The sequence below is a fragment of the Rhinolophus sinicus genome, chromosome 4 (assembly GCF_057876585.1).
Source record: "Rhinolophus sinicus isolate RSI-liver-muscle chromosome 4, RSI-T2T, whole genome shotgun sequence".
NCBI classification, from domain to species: Eukaryota; Metazoa; Chordata; class Mammalia; order Chiroptera; family Rhinolophidae; genus Rhinolophus; species Rhinolophus sinicus.
Genome location: NC_142504.1, coordinates 44,330,789 through 44,339,081, shown reverse-complemented (window position 1 = coordinate 44,339,081; position 8,293 = coordinate 44,330,789).

Sequence of the window (8,293 nt, the reverse complement as noted above, 5' to 3'; positions counted from 1 at the left end):
ATGCTTAAGTCTTTGATCCATTTTGAACTAATTTTGGTACATGGTGACAAATCGCAGTCCAGTTTCATTCTTTTGCATTTGGTTATCCAATTCTCCCAGCACCATTTATTGGAGAGGCTGTCTTTCCTCCATTGTATGTTTTTAGCTTCTTTGTCAAAAATTATCTGTCCATATTTATGTGGTTTTATTTCTGGGTTCTCAGTTCTATTCCATTGGTCTATGTGTCTGTTTTTCTGCCAATACCATGCTGTTTTGATTATTGTAGCCCTGTAGTACAAGCTAAAGTCAGGAAGTGTGATACCTCCATTATTGTTCTTTTTTCTTAAGATTGCTTTGGCTATTCGGGGTCTTTTGTGGTTCCAAACAAATCTGACGATTTTTTGTTCTATTTCTTTAAAAAATGCCATTGGGATTTTGATGGGGATTGCATTAAATCTGTATATTGCTTAGGGTAATATGGCCATTTTAACTATGTTGATTCTTTCAATCCATGAGCATGGAATGTCTTTCCATTTCTTTGTGTCTTCTTCAATTTCTTTCAAAAATGTCCTATAGTTTTCAGCATATAGGTCTTTCACATCCTTGGTTAAGTTTATTCCTAGGTATTTTATTCTTTTTGTTGCAATTGCAAAAGGAATTACTTTTTTTAAATTTCTTTTTCTGTGATTTCATTGTTAGTATATAGAAAAGCAATGGACTTTTGTACGTTGATTTTGTAGCAAGCAACTTTACTGTATTCGTTGATTGTTTCTAATAGCTTTTTGGTGGAGTCTTTAGGGTTTTCTCTATATAGCATCATGTCATCTGCAAAGAGTGATAATTTAACTTCTTCATTCCCAATTTGGATGCCTTTTATTTCTTTCTCTTGCCTGATTACTCTGGCAAAGACTTCCAACACTATGTTGAAAAGCAGAGGTGATAGGGGATAGTCATGTTCCTGAACGTAGAGCAAAGGGCTTCAGTTTTTCTTTTTTTTTTTTTTTAAATTTAATTTTATTAAATTTATTGGGGTGACAATTGTTAGTAAAATTACATAGATTTCAGGTGTACAATTCTGTATTACATCATCTATAAATCCCATTGTGTGTTCATCACCCAGAGTCAGTTCTCCTTCCATCACCATATATTCGATACCCCTTACCCTCATCTCCCACCCCCCACCCCCCCCACCCCCCTTAGCCTCTGGCAACCACTAAACTGTTGTCTGTGTCTATGAGTTTCTGTTTCTCATTTGTTTGTCTTGTTCTTTTGTTGTTTTTGGTTTATATACCACATATCAGTGAAATCACATGGTTCTCTGCTTTTTCTGTCTGACTTGTTTCGCTCCGCATTACTCTCTCAAGATCCATCCATGTTGTCACAAATGTTCCTATATCATCTTTTCTTACTGCCGAATTGCTTCAGTTTTTCACCATTAATTATGAGATTAGCAGAGGGCTTGTCATATATGGCCTTTATTATGTTAAGGTATTTTCCTTCTATACCTATTTTATTAAGTGTTTTAATCATAAATGGATGTTGTATCTTGTCCAATGCTTTTTCTGCATCAAGTGATATAATCATATAATTTTTGTCCTTTATTTTGTTTATGTGATGTATCACATTGATGGATTTGCGGATGTTGAACCATCCTTGTGCCCCCGGGATGAACCCCACTTGGTCGTGATGAATAATCTTTTTATTGCATTGTTGTATTCGATTTGCTAGAATTTTGTTTAGGATTTTTGCATCTGTATTCATCAGAGATATTGGTCTGTAGTTTTCTTTTTTTGTGCTGTCCTTACCAGGTTTTGGTATCAGGGTAATGTTGGCCTCATAAAATGAGTTAGGGAGTACTGTCTCTTCTTCAATTTTTTGGAAGAGTTTGAGCAGGATTGGTATTAGATCCTTTTGAAGGTTTGGTAGAATTCACTAGTGAAGCCATCTGGTCCCATACTTTTGCTTTTGGGAAGGTTTTGGATGACTGATTCAATTTTGTTACTGGTGATCGGTCTGTTTAGATTTTCCAAGGAAGAGTAATTTTCTGGTAAATGTATTGCATTGTAACTGCGATTAGGTTACTCCCTAAGGTTTGACTGAGACAACAAAGAGAATGAACACTACATAAGCTTTGAACATCTACTACGGGAAAACATCACCCTTTAAATGCTATAAAGTCTTGGTGAAGTACAAGCAGCTGCCAACCCTGTGGCTCTTGTGTTTTAGGAAGAGCTGGTCTGGAGCCACTAACGGTTCCTCTGAAAGTTGGTTCTGCACTTGTCCTTTGGGTCTGTCAAAACTTTCTAGGACAACTTTAACATTTGGGGCATACAACAAACAATTAGACTTCAGACTTTATTTCCCACCCACTCTCTGTAGCCATTCTGCTTAGTCTTTTAGTGAAGCCCCTCATTCCCCGTTAATTCAGGGCTAGCCCAAGCCTTCAGTTCAGTTTGCTGAGGTCCCTGGTCTCATTTCCAGTTCTTCTCAGCCTTTCTGCTTCTATCAGTTTGATTTGTCGTACTGACTTGTAGTAGGTGAAATGTTTGCTCCCAAATGCTTCCCCAGGCTCCACTTATTTAATCCAGAATGGGGAGTGATTTGAGGACGTGTTGGAGATTTTAACTCTGGTTTCCTTTCCCATTCTTCATCCCCTCACCAGTTTTAACTAGTTTTCTTCAACCTCCTAGAGCCCTTAAATTTTCTCAAAACCAGGGGCACATAAACAATGCAGATTAGTACATAACCCCACGTAGATTGTGCCTATATGCAGATATTGATTTTAATTCCTTGATTAATTCTACTGGTTCAGCTAATCTAGGGGACTTTATGAACAAATGTAATCTCATTTAGAGGAAATGTTCAATATTTTTTCAAAAGGTGAAGAAATTTGAAACTGTTGAGAAAAAAGTCCAACTTGTGGAAAGTACAGCATAAATTTTGTATTTATGAGTCCACATGTTTGTAGCAAACATTTCCAAAGCACACCCATTTTTCTTGATAAATTCAATAGGCAACCCATTGGTGCTCATTTAAATAATGCACAATAAATAAAAGAGACTTACGTTATTTTAAAATTCTGATGGATTCTGAATTACTACTTATCTGTGTAATTATCTCTCAAGTTAAAAATTTAGGCATCAAAAAATGAAGCCCAATAAGATTTCTATGCAGAATACTGACAGAAGACCAAGGGGGGAGTAGCTTCTCCAGGAAATGCATTTAATTAGGTTCTATAAAAATTAGGTTCTATAAAAGTAAATAGCATATCTTATGAGATTTATAATGTATATTAAACAAACCATTTAAGGGAAGTCACCTTCAATGTTTACCTAATATGCAATAAAAATATGGGAAAATAAAAAGCAAACAGTATAGTCTTGAGAATTTTTGATTGCTAAATAAAATAAATATTAACAATTACTTTTTGTGACATAGAGAAAACTCAAATTTAGAAATTCTGATGATAGTAAAGACAATATAACAATATGCCTGAGGCACAAGAAATTCTTTTGTTGATTTAAAATACTGCATTTTTATTTTTTCAATCACAGTTTTAAATATTAGACAGATGATACAGTGGGTTTATTAATGATAGTAAATATAGCAACAAAAAATCTTATTGAAGTAGGCATTTTTATAAATAAGCAAATCACAATTTTCTAAGTTGAAGATTGTCCTAACTCACATCGTCAGTTAAAACTGACACCATTCTTATTTAATGAGTGTCCTCAAATCCCTCTGTTACAAACTCCAAGAAAATTATGGAAATTAAATGAACAATTTCATAATTTTGTTTTGAACTACTAATTAAGGTTTAAATAAACTTAGTGGCATCACCTTTGAATTTCTCAGTGTACCAACAACATTTGCCTCAATTTATCTCAATTAGCAAGTTACTGGTGCTAAGAAAAATTAATTCTAATTTGAGATGACTTCCTGGTATAGCCAATAAGAAATCTGACCAAATTACAACACTTTCATAAACACTTAGTCGTTTAAGAATTTTACTTTGATTGCACAATGTTGCAAAGTTGGCTAGTTTAGATATTTGTTTTGCTGTTTCATATTTGTATTTATATAAATATATAGTATATAAAATTTCATATGTTCGAAAATATGTATACATAATATAAAAATGAGGAAAATGTAAAAACTAAGAAAATAAAGGAGATAAAAATATCCACTAAATACTTGTGCAGTCTTCCTGAAAATAATGATTGCATTGAGTTCTTTCTGACTATAGTATTCCTTTAAAACCCTCCTCTAAGGGTTTCTCAGCTAGTTAAAAGCACTAGTTAACTATGATACCAGATATCTTTGATCTACATTATTGTCTCCCATCTTAATTTTAGATTCTGTAACCTATGGGACAGTGTGTTTGGTTTGTCTGTAATATTGTTTGTCTGAAATATTAATCCTAATGAATGTAAATAAACTTACAGTGTATATAGTATTAATACTATACATTAAAATCATCAAGGAAGTATGTACAAAAAAGATACCTAGTCACCATGCCAGAGACTGTAATATACAAGGTCTGGAGTCACCCAAGGAATCTGCATTTTAATATATACCCCAGGTGATTGTGATATCCGTCCACAGGCAAAACTTTAGGGACACTCTGGTCCCTAAAGTATTAAATACTTATTTAACACTTAATAAGTATTAAAAAGGCATTTTGCAAATGAAGTAAGTTAGATAGTTTGTTGTTTCATGGTCAGTGGTTCCCAGATTTTGTAGTAGAGAGTTGTTCTGTTCATCAACAGGAACACCACAGTTAACAGAAATCTAAGCATTTAGAGCAGCTACAATTGTGAGGGAAAGAGGGACACTCACTGGTTTTACTGGTAATTTGACCAGGGAGCCTTAGAGAGATATCAAAGGACAAAGGAGTTTAGTACCAATCATCGGCTTCTGATTGGCATATTTGAATGTGTACGATTGGCTATTAATCTTAGTTGAGTGGGCCTTTCGCCAGACATGCGTCTTCTTTTCCACTCTGGTCCGTTAGTATCTGCACAGCAAGACCCGGAAGTGCGAGTGCAGCATCTTGGACTGTGGGGAGGGGGTGACTGCAATCACCTTGTATGAAACTAGAGGCATTAATATGTACTGTTGATTTATCAAGAATAATATGCTAAAATTTAGTCTTCCAGAATATTTTGTGATATGAAATGAAAAAACCAAAGTCTTTGAAGGCAACTGAGTTTAGGATTAAATTGTGGCCTTGTCTGTTACTAGTATTCAGACCTCAGATTGCTTATTCTCAAAGTCTCAACTCACCTGTAAAGTGGAAATAACAATACTTATTGTGTAAGACTGTTGTGAGTATTAAAAGAGTTTAAAAATTGAAAAATTTTTTAGCAGAGTGCCTGGAAAAAAATGCATGAATACATCCATGTGTTTTTTCTTCCCTGGCCTCAGTTTGTTTGCTATGATCACATCTTGAATCTCTTTTCTCAATTTCAGCTTATGTGTTGAAATTTCCTTTTCACTTTCTTTCTAAATAAAGTCTGCAGTTTTCACAAAATGATATGGAATGCTTAGAATATAAAATAAAGGGGGATTTTTTAATAATTATTTTCTTCAAATTGATAGTATTTATTTCCCTTGTTGATCACTTTATAGCAAACATTCAAGTAAACCCAGATATCTTTTATAACTGTAGAGTGTTACTTTTACTATAAAATCATAACATGCACTTAAATGTAATTTTACACATTTTTCACTGAGGAACAAATATTTACCTTTTATCCTGAAAATAGAATGTATAAGAAAATAGATAATTTCCTGCATAAACATTTTTTTTTTCTTTTAGATGAAGCCCCACTATCTTATCAATCAGTTTTATTTTTAGAGTTTTCACTTAAAGCTTTCCACAATTTGGAATGACTTAGGTCTTTTTTTTTTACATAAATGTACTTTATGTAAATGATCTTATTCTGCTATGTGTTGCACAGAGCTATTTAATAACCACTATAGAGAATGACATGAAAAATCACCAAGAAACATTGCACAATAGGAAGTTTAGATTACAAACCTAAATTATTGTTAACATAATTTTATAATATGAAAGTTGAACTTTAATACATATCATATTCTAAAAAACAATATTTAAGGTGTACTGAGTTTATCTTAAATCCTTTTCAAATGAATTTGATTACTAACATGCAGAAAGGCTTTCTTCTGAAGACAGTTTCAGTTTCTGAAGTTGTCCTGTAAAATTGACTTCTGTGCTTTGTTGCTATGATGAGTTTCTAATATATCCTTAATACAATGGAGACTTTAAAAGATAATCATCTGATACGATGACATGTAGAACGCTGCAGATATTAATGTACAAATACAATTACAAGCTGGCTTGGGGGTCTGGAATTACCTTTTATCTCCTTAAGGTCATTTAAATACTGTCGATTTAAAATAAAACATCTTTTAAAATTAACACATGTTAGAATATGCTAAATTTTAAATCAATAATGAAAAGAGCCAAACTACACCACTGAAAAGGTAATTTTTAATAAATCTTCAACATGCATATAATATAATACAATAGCTGTTAGAGAAATTATAACACATATTTGAAAGTACCAAGAAGGCAAATAAATCAATATTTAAATACAGCAGTTTATAGTGTAAAGTCAGAAAATCAAAAGGCTGTGGTGTAAAAATATCTCTGGTTTTTCTTAATCTGGGAGCAATTTTTATTATCGTGTATCATTTGATCAACTGTAGGCAATTGCTTCACAGACTCTTACGATTCCACATTACATCTTCTGTGAATGGTGAGTGCTTATGGAAAAGACACAGAAAGCACAGAGATCCACACTGACTGAACACTGACCACTTGCTTTGCGTTCTCACCACCCACCATGGATGCATGTTTCCCTCCCGCACGCTGGTCTGTGCCAGGCCATCCACCATGACTCCGTGTCTAAAACCTGTTCCTGCTGTGATGGTTGCTCACGGTGCTTGATGACTCTGATGTGATTCCTGGCTCTGACTCCAGTGCTGAGCTGGCTTCTGACACGCTGGCAGCGATGTCCGATGGCACCCGAGCCTGGCTAGTGCCAATATATCTGACATGTTCAGAGCCAGCTTCCGGCTGGTGAATTTGCCATTCCAATAGCAGGTTTTTGTACACATTATGAAATTAAACTCAGGACTTGCCAGCAGTACTGCGTCATTTAAAACTAAATATGACAATAAAAATTATGTGTGAAATTTGTGTAGACCCTAGTGGGTAGAAGACCTTGCCTGAATAGTAACTTCTTCTAAATAGATACTGTATGCATTGATTATACTTATATTCTCTATAATCAATTCTCTGGTATCTAAGTTTAAAAATATTTATAGTAAAGGGCATTAACTTTCAAAACACTACTAAGAATAATGTGTTTTTTTTTTTTTTCTCAATTCATGTCACCAGCTTCTAAAATGCCTATGCATAATTTGTCAAGCCATCGTAAGAAGTGATGGACAAATCCTTGGCCATTTTATGAATTGTGCTGGTGGAGAGATAGCTAGTGAACAAAAATGAAGGAAGTTAAAATAAAAAGTATTTTTATGAAATAGTTCACCGTGAAATCTTTTCTTTGAATAACATGGTCCTTTTTTATCCCCACTCTTTTATACCTGGGAAAGTAGTAATTTCTTTTAAAACAAATGTGGCTATATGTGCTTTGTTGATAATCTAGTTCAACTGTTTATAAATACTTTATCATATGTGTTCGTTTTCAGTATTTGTGCATGTAAGGTTATAAATATATGTACTCTTAGTCAATTCTGCTATATTCTATATAATATTTATGTGAGAATGTTAAGCAAATGTAAATTATAATGTAGTTTACCTAATATCCAAATATAATGCTTGAGTAAAAATTATTTTGAAAAAAAAAAGTAAATATTTACCATTCTTTCCTGAACCTAAAGGTGACATTAAAACACTTATATACTTGTATGTTAATTAAAAAAAACACCTTAGAATACAGTTGAAAGAATGTAGGTATTATCTGAAGTAGTCCAATGGTTTCAAATAAGCTTCAGGGACTACTGTATATATTTACATTTTCTTCATTTTAAGAATAAGAACTTTATTTAATTTGGTTGCATGAGCATAAGGCCTCAGAGATTTCATTTTAATGTCACCTCATGTCAAGCCAATGCATTAAATCCAGTGCTCTAACTATTCTAGCCATTCAAGCAAAAAATATTCACTAAAGTAAAAGGCAACACAGTTGTACTGTAGTTTCAAAGTAACAATTGTCCCGTAGTTAGCCATGTGAGTATCTAGAATAAATGAAAAAGTAATGAA